Below are 8326 nucleotides of genomic sequence, written 5' to 3'. Positions count from 1 at the left end.
ATTGAATTGATTTACATTATTTGTTCAGGTTTTTTGTTAAATGGGCAGTTAGCAAAAAATTTAGAAAAACTATGTAATATCTTTCACACTAAGAAGGACAATTGTCTATGCTATCAAACTTAAAACATGTTACACTGGTCCTAGTCATCTGAATTCTTCATAAGATGGATACATATAGATATATCCAACTTCATTTTATTTTACAAACAGAGCATCAATTTACTCCCCGACCTCATTGTGATGTATGTAGCTGTTATTCTAGAATATTTGATCAGTTGATCATTTTATTGAGTAAGATATATATATATATATATATAGCTTGAAGAGTTAAGAACTGACACAAAGAAAGCACTCAACCGTGATACAATGTAACACGAAAACGAACATCGTAAAAGTATAATTTCTAATTAAGTGTGAATCAAAAAAGATTTTTAAAATCCTACACACGAATGTATTAAATCAGGCTTGTGTTATAAAATGTTTAGCAATTTTAAATTTATCTCACATATAGAGTAAAGTGTAACTTGTGTTATCCGACACACTTGGGGGCCAGAAAAAAAAATTCGGATTAAGCAGGGTGTCGGATTACACAGTTTTTTTTCTGCTAGAATAGGTATATTTTTGGACCAGAAAAATGTGTCGGTTAAAACAGGATGTTGGAATACTCATGTGTCTGATTAGGCAGGTTACACTGTATGTCCCTTTATTGAAGCGAATACATTAACCAAAACTCACATTATTTGTTTTGGGAATTTTAGAATTTAAACAGGATATTCCATCACTGTATTGGATACCTAAACTTCATACATGTCCTTAAAAACAACGGTATATTGATGGGTCTTCCAAGAAGTCACTTTCTAAATTATTAACATATATTTTTTTCAACAATCAAAACCGTGTTTCAATGTTATTGTAAACATACCTATGCTAGAGGTGGCGTAAATCAGATGTGGATACTAAAAAAATCCAAAGAACTTTTAGAGTACATACAATCTAAGACTCTTTTACTTAAGACAATAATTCCCCATACTAAATTTAAAGACAAATTTAAAGAGTTGGTAATGCTTTGTTTCATAAAAAATAATGACCGACGTAGTTATAAGTATCTTGTCTCAGGGAGGGATGAATCCTACTTTGTCCAAAATCACTCTGATTCAAACAAAATATTCCCTGAAACTGACGTTATCAAGATGCTTTATTTCGTGATTGACAACATATTTGTAACGTTTGGAGGACGTGTTTTTCAACACACAATCGGCATTCCCATGCGAACCAACCGTGCCCCTCTTACTGCCGAATTGTTCCTTTATTCTTATGAGGCGACTTCATAAAAACAACTTCTTAGAAAGAAAGAAAAGAAGTTAACAATATCCTTTAACTTTACTTTGCGCTATATAAATGATGTTCCCTTACTAGATTATTAAAATTTGACTTTGTTGAACGAATCTATCCCATCGAACTAGAGATAAAGGATACAACAGATACATTTAAGTCTGTCTCATATCTTGACTTTCATCTAGAAATTGACAATGAAGGTAAGTTAAAAAAAATTACGACAGAAGAGATGATTTCAACTTCTCAATTGTGAACTTTCCATTTCTATGTAGCAACATTCCAGCAGCACCTCCATACGGAGCATATATCTCCCTATTGGTACGATATTCCCGGGTTTGTTTTTATTATAATGGATACCTTGATATAGGGTTGCTACTCACAAGGAAGCTATTAAACCAATAGTTCCAAATGGTGAAGTTGAATTCATCCCATCGTTAATTTTACGAGCGCCATTACTTGTTTTTAGACCGTTACGGAATATTCGTTTCACAGATTATATCGAATATACTCCTAATGTTATAACTAAAACCCCGTCCTTTCCACGAATGTGACCTACTGAATAAGACTACTTACCGGGTTTGTAATAACATGAGCAACACGACGGGTACCACGTGTGGATCAGAGTCTGCTTACCCTCCCAGAGCACCTGAGATCACCCCCATTTTTTGGTGGGTTTCGTGTTGCTTAGTCATTAGTTTTCAGAATATTTGTTTGTTTTTGTGATGTGATGACTGTTGTACCCCTATTTTGACAATTTTACCTATTATGTCTGTTCTGTTCACGTATTGTTGTCAATATAATGGAATTTGATGCGACTGTCATACAAGTGAGAGGTTAAATAAAGGCAACAGTAGTATACCGCTGTTCGAAACTCATAAATCGATAGAGATAAAAACAAATCCGGGTTACAAACTAAAACTGAGGGAAACGCATCAAATATAAAAATAATAAATTTAAGCGCTATAAAACCATGTTCAATCCACCATTTTCTACATAAGAAAATGCCTGTACCAAGTTAGGAATATGACAGTTGTTGTCCATTCGTTTGATGTGTTTTATCTTTTGATTTTGCTATTTGATTAGGAACTTACCGTTTTGAATACTTCAGAGTTCTGTATTTTTGTGATTTTACTTTTTGTTTACTATTGTTTGTCTTTTTTTTTAGCCACGTCGTTGTCAGTTTATTATTGATCTATGAGTGTGTATGCCCCTCTGGTATCTTTCGCCTCTCCTTTAAAGCACACATGCTAACAAAAAAAAAACACGAAATCAATCTTTTATCAAATATTAATTTGAGATTTGATGAAAGATAAGCGAAAGATACCCTATTCAAACTTATAAGTCGAAACTAAACTGACAACACCATGACTTGAAAATAAAAAGACAATCAGACAAACAGACAAATAACAGTTCACAAAACACAATATAGAACCCCGTCGAACTTTAAATAATGCAATTTAAATTCCAATAGTTATTTTTTTTTCATTTAGCATTCCTAGCTTTGTTTATGTCAATCACATTTGAAGTGCAGTCTGAAATTGAAAATAAACTGTTTTGTGAAAAAAAGATTATAACATCTACTGCCTTTAACTGGTGATCTTCTTTGTAATATATGGGAAATAGGTATAAACTACTGAGTAGGCTAAAAGCACACAAAAAGGCTTATCTAGTTTACATATTCCGTTTGAACATTCACCAAGACAAAACAAATAATTGTTATTTAAACCACTGTATGCAATACATACATTTAATATGTTATTCATAAGAGAATATTGCATAATAAAGAAAATATATGGGGTTTTTTTTTCATGATTAAAACTATTTTGAAAAGAAGAACAAAAAAGGCAATGTTAAAAATTGCATATTGATAAGATGGTAAATACTACCTGGAGTATGTTATCTTGTTAAAGATAGGCGAAAGATACTAAAGGGACATTCAAACTCATACGTCGAAAATAAAATGACAACGCAAAAAGGAAAAGACCAACAGACAAACAATAGTACACATAACACAACATTGAAAACTAAAGACTGAGCAATACGAAACCCATACAGAATGGGGTGATATCAGATGCTCTGGAAGGGTTAGCAGATCCCACTGCATTTGTGGCATCAGTCTTGTAGCGCATGTTAAGACAAACCCAATAATAGGCTAAAAGCAGTAGGTCACATTCGGGAAATGGGGAAGGGATTGTAGTCACAACATTCGGAACATATCCACCATCGTCTGTGAAAACAGATATTCTGTAAAAGAAAACCAACTCGTAATGTCATCCATAAAATTCACCACTTGGAATTCTTGGCTAAAAATATATATATTCCTTGTGAGCAGTAACCCTCTATCAAGGAAATCATGATAAGAAATACAAGCTCTGGAACATTGAATCATCTGGGAGATATATACTCCGTATTCAGGCGCTGCTGGAATGTCAGTTAGTTGATTGAGCTTTTGATCTGCCTGAAGAAATCCGCAGCTAACACTCTTTCAATATGTATTTTGTTATAGAGATAATGTTAATTTTCAAATCTTATTTTCAATTGATCATAAATAATAAGTATAGTGCCAGTCTCATGCAATTCTCGTTTTACGCGCCAGTTCGGATAACTAAACGTATTATAACATTTATAATGCGATTAAATAGTATATGTTATTTTTATTATATAATATATATGGCATATACAGAAAAGAACTATACATTATATTTTTTGGAAATCTGTCGAAACCAGAATTTTTGTATTGCAAACGTTACTATGCTTTGTATAATTAAATTAATTTTACAATCATCTATGAACATGTTAGACCTTTAATTGTCCACTTATTAATTGGTTTCCAACTAATGATTTTTTTTATGTAAAAAAGTAAATATCTATCTTACATTAAAAATTTCAAACATAGCAAAATATCGATGTAATTATATTGTTGACATAATTAACACGGTGTCTTTACAACATTGTCAAGAAATGTCTTGCTCTTCTTCACTGTGTCTCTTTTATTGTCACCTGTGCTTGTTTTCTGACCCTTTGACGTTGTGTCGTTCGTTTTCTTGGTTTGGCTTGGTTTTGGTTCATTTATTTTCTTCTGTAATTCTGTTTCTACATATTCTGATAAATCGCAGGTAACAAATTGTCTTGCCGTTGGTTCTCTCATATTTCCCCTTTTACGAATGATGTCGATAACTTGCTTCAATTTTTCGGATCTTTCTTTTGGTGTCATGCGTTCGCTGGCCTGTAGAAAAATATGCCTTTTCTCGACGTTTCTAATTTTTTTCATCCTTTTGTTTTTTTGTATGACTTTTTTAAGATCCTGGTTGAATTGTTTTTTGTTTTTCTGTTCATGCAATCCAAGTTTACTTGCACCGCATTTACCATACTTATCAAAATTTGTAAAAGCAACTATAATAAAATCATACACTTCATCGCCGAATATGTACTCGTAAGGCTTAATAGCATCAGTATATTTCTCATCAAACATATCTTGTGCTGGAATGCACACAATAATAGCATGGGGTCCAGGACACGAAAGTGCTGTAGCCTTGTATATCTCATATAGTTTATTCTGATGTGGTATTTTAGGGTTTTTAAGTACATGCGGTGTGTCAATAATATCGATCTTGAAGACGTAGGAATCTAGCTTGCGTTCTATAGTTTTTAATACAGTTCCTTCTGCAAAACACCACGGTGTGTTTTTTTTCTTCTGAAGCAAACCACTTGCTGTTGAACACATAGCGTGAGCGGTAGATCCGATGATAATTATTCTTATTTCATTTTCTGGTGGATTTATTTTTTTTGTTTCATCATGTTGAACTGTCTGTCTTTTTTTTGTCGCTATCTGAAACAAATACCTTTTATTAATCAAACACATTAAAATTTAGTTAAAATTCTAATTTAGAACTGCTTTCACTTGTATTAGGATTTTAATCTTTAACGGTTATATTGATCTTAACACCTTCTGCTAAGTCTGAACAACGAATAAGTCAGTCACTTTTCGCACTTTTCTTCAGTAGTGAGTTCAGTACTGTTCAGACGATTCGCTGGTATTCAATTCAGTACATTTTTTTTGTGTACATGCAGGTAACCAAAAATATCTAAAAAATATATGAACAAAGACTGAGTATAAATCGATTGACCACAACTACATTATCCTAACAGTCATGAATTTGCCTTAGTTGATATGTCTGACAATTAATTGAAAGAATGAAAATATATTCATAAGTTAGGAAAATATTTAAGAATCTTGTACTTTGTTTGTGACCATATACGTTTCAAGTATTACATTTATACTTACACAGTCTGTAGAAGATGCCTTTTCCTTCGAACTGTTTGTTTTATCAGTACCCTGACAGCTGTAACAAAAGACTTTGATTAATAAAGTTACACAATACAAACATGAAATGTGTTAAGATATTTTATTAAAATTGGATTTTTTCAATTTAGAAATTCAATTTAAACTTCTACTATTTAAATATTCAATTTAAATTAAGTGAAAATAAGATGGTTTTTAACAATTATGTTCATTTATTAACAATTGATGTATCTTAAATATTTACTGGTAACATGTCATGTTTAAATGATCAAGCATATCCATGTTTTAAGATAAAAAACAAAATCAGGTACTTCGTATGAATTTAGTTGGTCTAAGAGCCATCAATTTTCAAAATCATGATTCCAAAAAAGGCTTGAGCTAGCAATAAAATCTTTAATTGTTTATTATTCTAGCATTTACCGGGCTTCATATTTACTCTTCAAAGAATCCAACCATACATTGTCATTTAATATAGGCACCGTCTGTTGATATTTCCACTTTGCAAAAATACACGCCGCAAATACAAGGGAACCTGTTGTTTTTACAATACTGGTACCTACAAACAGAAAACAAATATCATCAACCAATCCTTCCTCTTAACTTATTATCTAATAGTAATATCCATCATTACACTCGTTACAGGGAGCAAGTCATTGTAATGTTTATCCAATTTTACTCATTTAAAAGTTGGTATGCGTACACTAGGAGTAGATATTACAATCCAAAGCCTAAAGAACTCACTAAGGTCTTTCATCTCTGTTGATAATAAAGGTCTGAATGATCTTTCAGAAAGAAGCATTGCATCCCACAAATAGTTAAATGTATATGAACGGAATAAGAGAGACACTTAGTTACATCATGTAAACACACAATCGAGTGTTGTGGCAAAACTTTTACAAAACCTTACAAACCACTGATTTGACATACATTTACACCAACACACATATATTATATATTGGCAAGTTCCTGTTTTTTTAGACAATTTAGTGAGATGGTTATTTTCTACAGAATGTTATGGACATATAAGTTTAAGCGTATTTAAAAAAGAGGAGCGAAAGATACCAGAGGAACATTCAAACTCACAGATCGACAAGAAATTGACAACGTCATGGCTAAAACAGAAAAAGACAAACAGACAAATAATAGTACTCAAGACACAACATAGAAAACTAAAGTATAAGCAACACGAAACCCACCAAAAATTGGGGTGATCTCAGGTGCTCTGAAAGGGTTAGCAGATCTTGCTCCACATGATGCATGTTGCTAATGTTATTACAAACCCGGTAAATTGTCTTATTCGGTAGGTCACATTCATGAAAAGGGAATGGGATTGTATTAAAATCCCATAGATAAATATTACGGCGCAGCAATGACCTTTTTTAGTGTCAGGTAACTGTAAGAGAATAATGTGTGGACGACAACGCGACCGAATCTACTTCCTATTTACTCAACGTGTTTGTGGATTGCCTTGGCCGATTTAAACTTTCCTCTTATGGTCATGCAAAGGTGTTAAGTTTTTGTATTGTACAAGCTTAGTGTTGGTCATCTTTAATTCAAGATTTTTTTAGGGGTAATGCTTACTTTACAATCACATATTTATAATCAGCACATCAATGTCCTTTACAATTCCCACTATTCGTTTATGGTTTAAGAGAAAATTGTATTATAAGTAGAAGTAAACATTAAGAACATGGCCTTGACTTTTGACCTTTTTCGACATTTCTTAGTTATGACCAAATGATCACAAATTAAAGAGCTTAAGTCTAATCAGTTTACCTGTCTATCAGTAGGGTGATCATCTGTATTTTTTAAATTAATTGTCAACCTTCAGAATATCAAATAAAATGGTGAAAACATTATTCCGATCAAAAATAGTATGAACGTTTTTTTCACTGCTAGAATTAAAAGAAATATCGAATATTTTGTCAGCTTTTTTTCGTAAGACTTAATGGGGAATCGGTATATCAATTCAATATATCATTCAGAAATCAGAAACTATTACATCGAAATTCATTCATGTAACAACGTATTGTCCATCTCCGACAACAGTAGCAGAACGTGAGACATAACGATGCTAACCTGGCGGCGGCGTTGTTTTAAACTATTTGAATTAAGAATTATATTTCATGAGATAGAAATACCTCTTTTTCATAGTCCGTATGTTACAAAGTGTCCGTCTAGCATTCGACGTTTGTTCTTGACATCATGCATATTTAGTCATGATTTTTCGACTGTCAGTAAGATATGGTTTGCAGTAAATTGACTGCAATTCATGAATCAGTGAATTTATTAATCACCATTGTAAATGTATAATGTGAATGTCATAAACTTTAAGAAAGAATCATAGTCATCTCTGTTAGTAGCACTTGTACAAGAATAGCAGTCTTTAATGGTCATTTAATATCAAAAGAACGTCTTAAAAGGGTAAACAATAAATTATAAAATCAGTTTCAGTATTTCAGTAATTGATTCTATGTTATTTACAGCAGTAAATATGTTTGCAGTTAATTAAGAAATCAGTAGTTCAGTATGTTGTTAATGTACACGGAAGAAAACCAACAACTAATTAATAGTCGAAACGTAGACTGAACAGATCGTTTGTGACCGAAAGACTAAACATTGCGAAATATTTTTTTGTTTCGTCTTCAAACAGCGATTAAGATCAAAATGACCGTTCTTGATGAAAAA

General features: G+C 32.2%; 1 long non-coding RNA gene across 1 annotated transcript; it reads right to left on the bottom strand.

Annotated features, from left to right (window-relative positions):
- Nucleotides 1-3974: 3974 nt before the first annotated feature.
- On the bottom strand, nucleotides 3975-6571 carry LOC127736794 (uncharacterized). The gene is made up of 3 exons (XR_007999179.1): nucleotides 6059-6571; nucleotides 5621-5678; nucleotides 3975-5164 (listed from the first exon to the last, which is right to left on the bottom strand). It is a non-coding gene; the product is annotated as an uncharacterized LOC127736794 (long non-coding RNA).
- Between the last annotated feature and the right edge of the window lie 1755 nt (nucleotides 6572-8326).

The sequence above is a fragment of the Mytilus californianus genome, unplaced genomic scaffold (assembly GCF_021869535.1).
Source record: "Mytilus californianus isolate M0D057914Y unplaced genomic scaffold, xbMytCali1.0.p SCAF_37, whole genome shotgun sequence".
NCBI lineage: Eukaryota > Metazoa > Mollusca > Bivalvia > Mytilida > Mytilidae > Mytilus > Mytilus californianus.
This window is presented reverse-complemented; position numbering and strand designations above follow the sequence as displayed.